We start from the raw sequence: 8,908 nt of genomic DNA on the forward strand, positions 1-8,908 counted from the left end.
TATACCCATCCACATGGCTAAAATTTAAAAGACTGACAATACCAAGAGGAGACAAGGATGCAGAACAACTAGGAATCACACGTATGGCTGTTGGGAATGCAAAATGGTACAGCCATGTTGGAAAACAGTCTTGGTAGTTTTTGTAAAATTAAACCTATGATTATCATTTCCTCCAGTAATCCCCCTGTAGGTATTGAAACGAAAACACGGGTCCACATCGGGGCTCCTGGGTGGCTCAGTCGGTTAAGCATCCAACTTCGGCTCAGGTCATGATCTCATGGTCTGTGAGTTCGAGCTCCACGTCGGGCTCTGTGCTGTCAGTTCAGAGCCTGGAACCTGCTTCCAATTCTGTGTCTCCCTCTCTCTCTGCCCCTCCCCCATTCACACTCTCTCTCTCTCTCTCTCTCTCTCTCTCTCTCAAAAAATGAATAAATGTTAAAAAAATCAAAAACATAGGTCCACATAAAGACCTGTACATAGATGTCCATAGCAACTTTATTTGTAAGGGCCAAAGACTAAATTGGGAAGTGACCCAAATGTCCATCAACAGGTAGACTGGTCAAGAAATTGTGGTTCGTTCCTGCAATAAATGTACATAGTCTGCAATAAACACCACTCAGCAATAAATAACCAAGTATTCGTGCAACAACATGGATGATCTCAAGAGCATTATATTTGCTGAAGAAAGCCTGACTCATAAGGCGGGTGCATTAGTCTTCCAGAGTTGCCGTGATAAAATCTCAGAGACTGGGTGACTGAGACCACGGAAATGTATTTATTTTCTCACAGTTCTAGAAGCCAGAAGTCCAAGATCAAAGAGTCAGCAAGGTTGGTTTCTGGGGAGAGCTCTCTTCCTGGCTTGCTCACAGCTACCTTCTGGCTGTGTCCCTACATGGCCTTTTCGTGTGTGTGTGTGCGTGTGTGTGTGTGTGTAGAGAGATTTCTATTGTTGCTTCTTATAAGGACAGCAAACACTGGATTTGGGTCCACTCAAATGACCTCATTTAACCTTAATTATCTTGTGAGAGGCCCTATCTCCAAATATAGTCATATTCTAAGGTCCTTGGGATTAGGATTTCAATATATGAATTTGGGGGAAAAAACACAATTCAGTCCATAATAGCTGGTAATGGTATAATTTCATTTATCTGATGCCAATTGTATGACCTTCTAGAGAAGGAAAAAGGAGAGGAACAAAACACAAATTGGTAGTTGCTCTGGGCTGGGGGCCAGGGTTAGAGGAGGGAACTGACTGCCAGGGGGCCAAAAGGAACTTCCTGGGGTGAAGAAACTGTTCTCTGTCTTTCTCTTTTTTTTTTAAAGTTTATTTATTTTGACAGAGACAGAGAGCAAGGGGGAAGGGGCAGAGACCGAGGGAGACAGGATCTGAAGTTGGCCCGGCGCTGAGAGCAAAGAGCCCGATGCAGGGCTCCGACTCACAAACTGCCAAAGTCAGACGCTAAACAAACTGAGCCGCCCAGGCGCCCCAAGAAACTGTTCTCTGTCTTGAGCGTATTGGTATCACGTAGCTCTCTACTTTTGTCAAGACTTACGGAACCTACATCCAAAAGGGGTGAATTTTACTGTATGTAAATTATGCCTCCATAAGCCTGACTTCAAAAAACTCATACAATGGGGCGCCTGGGTGGCTCAGTCGGTTAGGCGTCCGACTTCAGCCCAGGTCACAATCTCACGGTCCGTGAGTTCGAGCCCTGCGTCGGGCTCTGGGCTGATGGCTCAGGGCCTGGAGCCTGCTTCCGATTCTGTGTCTCCCTCTCTCTCTGCTCCTCCTCCACTCATGCTCTCTCTCTCTCTCTCCTTCAAAAATAAATAAAAACATTAAAAAAAAAAACTCACACAATCAAGCAGTCGGATCCCTCCCTCCCCCCAAAGTCAGACCCCACACTTGGGTCCCGCTTGGTCCACAGGGTCCCCAAGATTTGATCATTCTTGTTACTTGCGCTTTTGACAGTAACAGATGTGTTTTCTAGACTTTTTCCGCCAAGACCTCTGTAGTGGAGGATCCATTTACAGGTGCAGTTACCGGGAAGAAGGCTCTGTGTCTTTATGATCCCTACAACTCCAGATGAGGATTTAGAATTAATCCAGACTATATTTCTTTTTTTTTTTTTTTTTTTTTTAATTTTTTTTTTCAACGTTTTTTTATTTATTTTTGGGACAGAGAGAGACAGAGCATGAACGGGGGAGGGGCAGAGAGAGAAGAAGACACAGAATCGGAAAGAGGCTCCAGGCTCCGAGCTGTCAGCCCAGAGCCTGACGCGGGGCTCGAACTCACGGACCGCGAGATCGTGACCTGGCTGAAGTCGGACGCTTAACCGACTGCGCCACCCAGGCGCCCCAATCCAGACTATATTTCATTGCCCGTGTAGGCGAGTCTTAAACACAAACAACAAGAAAAAACCCAAACAAACAAAAAACAAAAAGCAAAAACAAAAACAAACAAAAAACCCAAAAAACGAGAAACAAAAACAAGAACAAAAAACAAAAAACAACACCTTTATTTCATCTTAGATCTTTAGTTTTCCTATATTTTACCAGAAACCAGTGGCTGAATTCTCTAAAGTAAGGACGCGCCAGCTGCCATTCTCAGAAGTGCTGACAACGGAGACGACAGAAAACAAACACACACTCATCCCAGACCTCTCTGGCAGCAGTTACTAACCTTCTTGGTGTGGAGACGAGCATTTCTCAGCAAGATTGGGAACAGCACGCGCCTAAGGCACTCCTGCCGCGGCTTGCTGTTCCAGGCCTCCCACACGGCTGAGTGCAATTCAGAAAACGCCCTAGGATTGAAGACTCCTCAATCCTAATGCTCTACCTGGATACCCAAGCAACTGCAAGAAGTCACAGCCCGCTGGATTATGTTTAGCTGGCCGCTTGCCAAGAGTGGAGTAAACAAATGGAAGAAAGAGCTGATGAGTCAGACTGTTGATCATAATTAGCCTTTCAAAGACTTTTCCAGAGAATTCTTTCACTTTGGGTCATTTATGCTATCATATATCATTGAGTCGAGGACACCACAGGTTGTAAGGAGGGGGAAACAATTGCAAATTAAACTGTGTCACCCTGATTTCTTATTTCTTAGGGACTGCATTGTGTACTTATTCAAGAAGCTTTTAAACTTTAGACTTTTTTTTAGCCCATATCACCCATGAGCCAATAAAAATATATATGCAAAGAAAATTGGTCAGTTAGGGTGTTTCTCAAACCTATTCAGTCCAATTTTCTTGAATCGCATTTCAAATCAAAGTCGTCAAATTCCGTGTTTTGCCAGACTATCGTCTGCTAGGCCAAGGTTAGCAAACTCTGCAAAAGGCCAGAAGATAGCAAATAATTTGGGCCTTGGAGGCCATACACACCAACTCAACACTGCTGTGACGCACAAACGGCCATCGGTGATACTTAAATGAATGAGCACGGATGTGGTCCAAAAAAATCTTTATGGACACAGGAATTTGAACTTCATATAATTTTCACATGTCATGAAATATTCTTCATCTTTGGGTTTTTTTCAACTATTTAAAAATATAAAAACCATTCTTTTAAAAATTTTTTTAATGTTTTTATTTATTTTTGAGGGGCAGAGACAGAGCACAAGCGGGGGAGGGGCAGAGAGCGAGGGAGACACAGAATCCAAAGCAGGCTTCAGGCTCTGAGCTGTCCTCACAGAGCCCGACACGGGGCTCGAACCGGTGAGCCACGAGATCATGACCTAAGCTGAAGTCAGATGCTTAACCAGCTGAGCTACCCAGGTGCCCCCAAAACCATTCTTATTTACTGGCTATCCAATAGTAGACAGTGGACTAGATTTGGTCTATGGGCCATAGTTTGCCAACCCCTGCTCCATAGTGAAGGGAGCATCGGGAGCACTGGTAATGCAGTCTATCTTTTTTTTTTTTTTTTTTCATTAATGTTTATTTATTTATTTTTGAGAGAGAGAGAGAGAGCACAAGCGGGAGAGAGGTAGAAAGAGTAGATTATACAGAATCTGAAGGAGGCTCCAGGCTCCGAGCTTCAGCACAGAGCCCAAACACAGGACTCAAACCCACGAAGTATGAGATCATGACCTGATCCGAAGTCAGACGCCCAACCGACTGATCCACCAGGTGCCCCCAGTCTATCTTTTTAAATCATGAACTCTAGTCTCCAGGATTGTCCTTGAACAACCCATTTTGCAAATTTGGATGCTGGGGAAGGAACACTGGTCAGGATAGATGGGGTTATGATGCAGTAACTCCAAAATCTCAGTGGTTCAAAACAACAGAGGTTTATTTCTCACTCATGCAAGGTCCTTCGAAATGTCAGGGCTACTTTCTAGGGCAGCTGTCCCCCATGCAATGACTCAGCTTTATTCCTCCGTATCAACACATGTCCCCTCGATATTGGCAAGGGACAAGAATGTGGAAAATCACACACCAGCTCTTAAAGGTTTCCCTCCAGAAGTGACATATTTCACTTTTCATTGGCAAAACCAGTCACGTCGCATGATGGCTTTTAAATACATCTACAAATTCATGGACACTGCCACCTCCAAAAGGTGGAGCCTAATTTCCCTTCCCTTGCAGGTGACTAGACTAGGTGCCTTGATGCTGACATGGGGAACGTTGTAGAGGCTGTGCTGTGTGACTTTCGAGGCTAGGTGTCTTATCCCATTTGGGCTGCGAGAACAAGTTAGCCCAGGCTGGGAGCCTTCAACACAACAGAAATTGATTGCCCACAGATCTGGAGGCTGGACATCTGAGATCAAAGGTGCCAGCATGGTTGGATGAGGGCCCTCTTCCAGGTCACAGTCTTCTCACTGAGTCCTCACATGGCAGAAGTGGGAAGGGAGCTCCCTGGGGTCTCTTTCATAAGGGCACTAATCCCATTCATGAGGGTTCCCCCATCATGTCCTAAGCACCTGCCAAGGTTCTACCTCCAAAGACAACATTGAGGGTTAGGTTTCAACATAGGAATTTTAAGGAGACATAACATTCGGTCTAGAGCAAATGATTGAGCGATATTTCTGAACTTAAAAAAGAATGTTAATGCAACATAAACTATAGGTATAATGATATCACTGGGGTCAATCTGACCTTAAGTCATTGAAGTATACCAGATCCAACTGCCCAAGAATGGTCCTGTCACTTTACATGTACACAGATATATAAATTTCTCTCCACACACACACACACACACACACACACACACACACACACACACGTAGCCTTACGTAATGTTTATACCTATATGTCATAGCTAGAAATGAAATTTCCTTTAAAATTTGCTTTTAACAAGTCCTTAATAATGAACACTGGTCTTGTTTATAGTTAACTGGTAACCATTATATCACAATAGCAGGACATGATAGATAGGATACGAGCAGGAAACAACTCGATTCTTTTTCCAAGGGCCCATTCAAACCACATTTGTGGATTCAACCTTTATCTCCCCTGAAGTGAAAACTTTACTGAGGTTTTGGATCCCATACTTCTTTCACTCTTTTTTTTAAGGTGGTTAAAAGACGCATAACATCAAATTTACCATCTAAACCATTTTTAAGTATAGTTTGGTAAATGTCAAGTAGAGTCACATTATGGTGAAACAGATCTCCAGAACTTTTTCATCTGAAAAAAAAAAAAAAGGTCATTTCAAACTCTTTACCCATTAAACAAAAACTCCCATTTTCCTCCTTTTCCCAGCCCCAGCTTCCCACCATGAACCACCCCTTTATTCTCCGTTTCTATGAATTTGACTACCGTAGATACTTCTTATAAGTAGAATCAAACAGCATTTGTCTTTTTGTGACTGGCTTATTTCACGTAGCACAATGACCTCAAGGTTCATTCATGTTGTAGCATGTGATGGCACTTCCTTTGTTTTGAAGGCTGAAAGATATTCCAGTGTATGTAGAGACAACATTTTGTTTATCTATTCATCCACCAACAGACATCTGGATTGCTCCCACCTTTTGGCTGTTGTGAATAGTGCCGTGAACATGGCTATGCAAATATCTCTTCTGGACCCTGCTTTCCAAAGTATGGGATCCAGTGGAATGACTAGACCATATGGTGGCTCTAGTTTTGATTTTTTGAGGAAACTTCAAACTGTTTTCTGTTGTGGTTGTGCCATTTAGCAATCTCACCAACAGCGCCCAAGAGTTCTGGTGTCTCTACACTCTTACTAACACTTGTTATTTTCTGTGTTTTCAATAGTAGCCATCCCAACGGGTGGGAGGTTTCATTTCACTGTGCTTTGAATTTACATTTTGTTTAGCCACTCTTAAACAATAAAAAGTCCTTTGGTCTGTTTCAGCTCCAAAGGACAATCTCATTTTAGCAAATATGGTAGGCAGAATAGCACCCCTAACACAAAAGATACCCTAATCCCCGGAACCTATGGATATGTTTTGTTACAAGGGAGAATTAAGGTTTCTGGTCACCTTCCCTGACGTCCCCAGACAGAGGCTGGGAGGACATGAAAGGGGCAGGAGAGACCATCCTTACCAAAGGCAGATATAGAACGATGTTTGCATCTTCTGGGTGAGGCAGTTTCCCAGTGATGATTCCTTCTCTTCAACAGCACTTTGCAGAATCCTCACCAAAGTCACTCCCTGGGGACCCTGGGGCCATTCTGGTCTCTGGCCAAGTGCTTCTCATCCGATCTTCATCCTCTGTAGCCAGTGATACCTTCCAGCCTCTTTTTGCTGATGGCCTTTGTCCTTTGGCAAGAAGCCTTCAAAGATAAGTGTTTTACAACGACCCCAAGGCCAGATCCTTCCACAAGTCCTCTTGGCTCATAAGAACACTCTGGCATCCCACAGGGGCACCTGGGCGGCTTAACTGGTTAAGTGTCAAATTCCTGGTTTCGGCTCAGGTCATGATTTCACGGTTCGTGGGTTCAAGCCCCACATCAGGCTCTGTGCGATTGGTGAGAAGCCTGCTTTGGCTTCCCTCTCACTCCATCTCTCTCTGCCCTTCCCCCACTTGCTCTCTCTCAAACAAACAAACAAAAAAAACCACTCTGGCATCCTTTCCCCTCCCCCGTCAGGGGAAAATGCAGTTTTCTCTCCATCACATATATATCTTTGTTTGGCCATCAACAGGGCAGTTCTAGCCATAGCCATTGACCTTCTCAGAGAAAAAAAAAAATGCTTAAAAATTCATTAATATAGCTTCTTATACAGTCTTTAACTTCTAAACAATGGCCAGGATCCATTCAACATTTTCTTATCGTGAGTATTATGAACCACTTTTCTGTTCTTGCTTTTAGAGACTTTGCCCAAGTTCATTCTTAGTTAGCCAATATACGTATGAACCAGCAATAATTTCATGCATTAATAATACACTTGTAGTCATGGTAAATACCATGTTCATAAGAACTTAGGAATCTTGAGATAATTCGCATCTTATCCTTAAGTAAGTTATTTTCGTAGAGCTATTTGCAAAGTGTGTGTTCTCTGAACATTTCCCCCAAACTGGCACCCTTTCTGACTTTAAATTCAATATCATTGCACCATCTCCATAGAGGAAAGGGACACATTATGGGAACTCCCCATTAATTACAAGTGGCTTTAACTACCCCTTCATCTCTCCCCTTCCCTTCCACATCTTATCCAAGTTTAAGTTTCTCTAATGAGTGCAAAGGATTTTTGCATCATGAAAAAGATTATTGCTGATGTCATTTGACCTCAACTCTCATTCTAAAAACCAGTTTAGACAACTTTACAATCCAAGACCAGGATATTGAGACCAAAATGACCTTACAAATTCTTAGTAATTAGTTCTTTGTAGATCACCTCTTAAGGAAAACACAAGAAGCTAATAACAGTTGTTGACTCTTAGAAGAGAACAGGGGATCTGGAAAAAAAAAGGGAGGAGAAGAACTTACATTTCACTAAGTGTCATTTTTAACCTTTTGAGTTTTGTACTATATATTCCCAACTCAATTTTTTTTAATTTTGAAAATAGTAATTTGCATTTGAAAGTATAAAACTACTTTTCTAACAATGTTGTAAGTAAAAGTCACCTTTTTATATAATAAAATAGTTTTAGGGGCACCTGGGTGACTCGGTTGGGCATCTGACTTTGGCTCAGGGCATGATCTCACGGTTCCTGAGTTTGAGCCCCACGTGGGGCTCTGTGCGGACAGCTTGGAGCCCGGAGCCTGCTTCGGACTCTGTGTCTCCCTTTCTCTCCCCTCCCCTGCTCATGATCTATGTCTCTCTCTCTCTCAAAAAAAACAGTAAACAAAATTAAAAAAAATAGTTTTAGAAGTTTTAAGATTAATAAGATTTCATTCATATTAAGATTAATAGATTTCATTATGGGGAGTCTAAAAAACAAAATAAACAAACAAACAAAACAAACGGACTCTTAAATACAGAGAACAAACATGGTTGCCAGAGGGAGGTGGGTCAGGGAATGGGTGAAACGGGTGAAGGGGATTAAAAGGTACAAACTTCCAGTTATAAAATAAGTAAGACACAGAAATGAAAAGGACAGCATAGAGAATATAGTCAATAATATTGTAATATTGCTCTATGATGACAGATGGTGACAACACTGCACTGGATAATGCGTAGGATTGTCAAACGAGTATAGTGGACACCTAAAAACAATATAACAGTGTATGTTTACTATATTTCAATAAAAAAAAATACCCCCAGAAAGAGGGAAAAAAAGAAAAGTTTTAAGAATAAACTTGTGTATATTAGATCTAGGACTTATAATTGAGCTAACTTTGGTAACTTTTTTGAGTTTTTATTGCACTCTCAGCTCCCAAATTGTTTACTATTTCAGACAGCTTGGGTTTCGTGGGGAGGGAGTTTATAAAAAGGGCACGTTTTACGGACCACATGAGTCCATTACATCACTTGTGAAGAGCCTGCCATCTACCAGGCGCCGTG

At 42.4% G+C, this 8,908-nt stretch overlaps 1 long non-coding RNA gene across 1 annotated transcript; it reads right to left on the reverse strand.

Annotated features, from left to right (window-relative positions):
• Positions 1–2,501: 2,501 nt before the first annotated feature.
• LOC128777347 (uncharacterized) lies at positions 2,502–8,796 on the reverse strand. Its single transcript, XR_008422644.1, has 2 exons — positions 6,507–8,796; positions 2,502–5,627 (listed from the first exon to the last, which is right to left on the reverse strand). It is a non-coding gene; the product is annotated as an uncharacterized LOC128777347 (long non-coding RNA).
• Positions 8,797–8,908: the final 112 nt, after the last annotated feature.

The sequence above is a fragment of the Panthera pardus genome, unplaced genomic scaffold (genome assembly GCF_024362965.1).
Source record: "Panthera pardus isolate Hobbes unplaced genomic scaffold, ASM2436296v1 HiC_scaffold_10, whole genome shotgun sequence".
Lineage (NCBI taxonomy): Eukaryota > Metazoa > Chordata > Mammalia > Carnivora > Felidae > Panthera > Panthera pardus.